Genomic DNA, 4,075 nt, shown 5'->3' with positions numbered 1-4,075 from the left:
AATATTATATGTCCTAAATAAACTAGATATCTGAATTAGAGAGAAGAGTATTAAAGGATTTTACCCGAGGAAAAAATGGATAGATGCTGCAAGCTGGAGTCCTCATAATGATTTTGGAGTGCCAAAAATGGATAGTGCGATAGAACCCAAAAATTTCCATAAAGCTCGAAGCCACAGGTAGCCTCACGTTCCTCCTGACACCGCTGCATGCATTAGCCATCAGCAACAATAACAAAATATATCATTCCATAACCCGGTTGGCAAGTCCTGAAGACATACCTGCTCAACAGTGTCCTGCACTACACCCACACTGCCCTCCAGCACGGCAGCACCGATGTCGGCGGCAGCCCACAACATGGCAGCGGAAGACGGGTCCGTCGGAGAAGAGCTCGAGCGGCGAGATCCCTGTGCCAGACCGCGGCGCTCCTCCGGATGTAGTCGGGCATGTCCTAAATCCCTTAGTCGCACGGGAGAGCCTCCAAGGAGCAGGTGCAAGTGCAAAGTCATTTCTGCAGCCACTCTTTGTCTTGCTCTGCGCATTTTAACCTGAATTCGAAGGAGCGAGATACTGTGATCATCATCGTAGAGTAAGGTTGCTGATGGAAGCATCTGCATATATGACTGTCTTGTGTACGATTATAATAACGGATTTGCCATCAGACTCTTCTATGGTTTGTAAGAACAATATCAAGAACAAATCCATGACATACTACAACTGTAGATATAAATTGGTTTTCAACACTCGTACCTATAGGGAGCTCGGGTTGGCTCATTAGTTTCAAGTACTGGTATAATATATACTATTAATCGATTTAAACTACAAAGTATTATATGATGGCCAGTGACTATAGCAATGACTATAAAATGTCTCACAATTTGGTCATTCAAGTATTTGATGCAAAATTAGGGTCCTGCAATCACAAGACCAAACCACATCCTAGAGTTCCCTGTCAAGTATTTGATGCAAAATTATTTGATTTGCTTGCTTAGGAGAATTATTGGAAGCTAAAAATACATTATATGCTACCAAAATAAACAGGAACTACTCAGGATCAATCACCTTAAAAGAACATGATCCTACACCAAAATAAACAGGAAATATTCTGTGCTACAACACCTACCAAATTTCGATCATATGTATCTATACCTAATAATAAAGGAGTTAAGGTTTCTGCCAAAATTTTCGTCCAACTTTTCGTTGGACCGTTTTGCCCTCCCACCAAAACTCGTATTACCCACCAATGCCATTGTACCTGTTCGTTCATCCTTCATCCTCCCGTTTCGTCCGATTTCTGGACTGCGTGCCGTGGTCATCCTCAACTCCAATTCCACCCAATCTCCTCCTTTCATATACACAATCTCGTCAATCTATCCCTCCGTTCCACTTCTTTCTTCCTTCCTCTCGTTTTTTGAGTGGAATCGGCTCCTCAAATCGAGGCGACGCCGGTGCGGCGGTGCCCTCGATTTCGATTGGAATCGCATCCTCAAATTGGGGCGGCGCCGGTGCCCGATGTTGTGTTTTCTATGAGAGCCTTGCCCTGGAGCTTGAGTCCACGCTGCCCGTTCGCGTCGATCCCTAAATTCGCTGCCAACTCCACTCCTGCCCAACCCCTAAATCCGCATCCGTGCCCAGCTACATGAGAGCCACCAGCAGCTCCGGTGCAATGGCCGGACAGCAGCAGCGTGCGGGTGCGCCCTTATCAGCATCGCTCGCGAGGCAACTGAGGCTCGTATGGATGGCGACGATAGGAGAAAAGGTGTTGTTTCCGGTGGCGGCGCACCCACGCTTTTGTGCACAGCTACATGAGAGCCACAAGCAGCTCCAGCACCAAGGCCGGCTAGCAGCAGCGCGTGGGGGCGCCCTAATCAGCATCGCCGGCCGCGGCCACGGCGGCGCCACAAGCAGCTCCGGCAAAGGCCGGCCAGCAGCAGCGCGCGGGCGCCCTCATCAGCATCGCCGGCCGCGGCCACGGCGGCGCCCGGCATGGTCCGACACTAAAGGAATTGGAATCCTGTGCCTCTTGCCATGCCTGCTCACGGAGGTTCTGCAATGCTAATCCTCCAGAGCTAATTGCACCTCTCTCTCTCTCTCTCTCTCTCTCTCTCTCTCTCTCTCTCTCTCTCTCTCTCTCTCTCTCTCTCTCTCCGCACCAAATCGTCCAGCGCTAATTGCGCCTCTCTCTCTCTCTGCAACAAATTAGCCAGTCGAATATGGTCAATCACAAGTGAGTATCTCTTTGATTGCCTGCTTTTCGTGGGATGAACAAGTTCTTTCTGAATTAAATAAACTAAAGGATTGTTTGCTAGACCTTTTTCGAGGGCATAAAATAAATCAGGTCTTCTGGTCCTGCCTTTGACATCTGGGCAGCAAATTTAGCTCTAATATTTGCCCCCAACAACTTGGTTCATGCGTGGATAAAAAATATTGTCTCTCTCTTTGTCTGTGAAGTCATCATATTATGATGTGATATTGGCTTGCTCTTTGGTCTGATTTATTAATGTGCAAATACGACTGCGAAAACATATACAATCCCTTGCCTCATTTGATAGATGAACTACATTGTAAATATGAAGCTATCAGACTACCAACAGAACCGGAAATTATTATGCTTGATTTCTTTTCTGGATTTTCTGACTTTTGAAGGCTCATTTCAAATACAGACATTATTGCAATTGACCTGGAGTTCTCTGTGACACGATCTATACTATTTTATTCCTATCTAGGCATCATTATACTTGATCTGGAAACTTCGATGCAGCATAGCAAGTATTTGAAGAATCTGATATGATATAAGAAGCTCATAAATCTGCGAAGGACCATTGAGGCGGTAAACCTAGAGGCCATCCATTTTCTATAGATGATAAAACCTCATAGTATACTATGCCTGCTGTCCATTGCTGAATGTTGTTAATGTTTGAAGCTCTGCTATGTTCCTTTGTACTGACAGCATGCCATTGAAGGTGAGTTTGGTCTAATGGCGTTTAAACTGAACTGTATAATGTCTGACTAATTGTGTAGGTGTCTGCTTATAGTTTTACTGCTTGAGACTGTAAATCCATTTGTTTTTCTTTTTTTTTTCTATTTCTTTTTCACGTGTTTGTCAAGAATCAGAAGTCAAGGGTGTACTCCAAACGTTTCCAAGTCAAGCTCAAAAGAAGGCGATGTAAGTTTGATCAATCCCGTGACATGGTGAATTTGGCACTACAGTCATAAGATGGCATTGTTTTGGATGGACTGCTTTCTTTGGTACACTTGTTGCAGAGGGTAAGGCTGAATACAGGGCCAGGTTGAGGCTCAGCGACCAGGACAAGAACAGGTACAACACACCTAAGTACTGCTTTGTTGTGCGATTCATATCCGTCACTCTTACATGTCTTTGTTGAACTCCTACCGACTGCTCTCCTCCCGCTTCTGTTTTTTTTGGGTTCTCAGATCTTCAATTTGGTGCTCCTCCACGCTCCTCTTTTGATTAGATTTTCCAGTGCGGTAATTGGATCAAGTTCAGAACATCTACAGTATGTCTATGGAAATATGGATTTGTCTGTTAAGATTTTAGTAGAGGGATTTGTGTTAAGATTTTAGTAGAGTAATTGGATCTGAAGTTCACAACCTATGTAATGTACTGATGCGTTGGTTATGTACGAAATACAATGTTCAGTCAAGATCTAGCCAAACATAGCAACCATTTGCCAACCTAGGTTCTCGAAACGAGTTGCTAAGCATTCCAGGTGTTGCTTGAATCACTTGCCGATTTAGGACCCCTGGTGGCCGTGTTGGGAAGAAAAATGAGGTGGCCGTATTGGGATGGAGTGGAGGGGAATTCTGGTGGATCTTGTGTGAGGGAAAGACTGAAGGGATAAGCGAGTAGTTGAGAGACGATTCAGTTCTTATGCCAGTGTGCACTTCTTTCGTGAAACCAACTGAACTCCATCTCCTCATGTTTGGTACGAAATGTGCTATTCAATATTCAGGGTGGTATTTTACTATTCAGTATTCAATAAGCAGAGTGGGTATTTGGGTCAGATTTTGTTTTTGGCATGACTGCATGAGTGAACTTAGACAAATATGCAACAA

General features: G+C 44.8%; 1 long non-coding RNA gene across 1 annotated transcript; it reads left to right on the top strand.

Annotated features, from left to right (window-relative positions):
• The first annotated feature begins 2,154 nt into the window (after nt 1-2,154).
• LOC124684651 lies at nt 2,155-3,669 on the top strand. The gene is made up of 2 exons (XR_006997095.1): nt 2,155-3,317; nt 3,434-3,669. It is a non-coding gene; the product is annotated as an uncharacterized LOC124684651 (long non-coding RNA).
• The last annotated feature ends 406 nt before the right edge of the window (nt 3,670-4,075 follow it).

The sequence above is a fragment of the Lolium rigidum genome, chromosome 1 (genome assembly GCF_022539505.1).
Source record: "Lolium rigidum isolate FL_2022 chromosome 1, APGP_CSIRO_Lrig_0.1, whole genome shotgun sequence".
In the NCBI taxonomy this organism is placed as follows: Eukaryota; Viridiplantae; Streptophyta; class Magnoliopsida; order Poales; family Poaceae; genus Lolium; species Lolium rigidum.
Note: the sequence above shows the minus strand (reverse complement) of the source record. Positions and strands in the feature narration are given on the sequence as shown.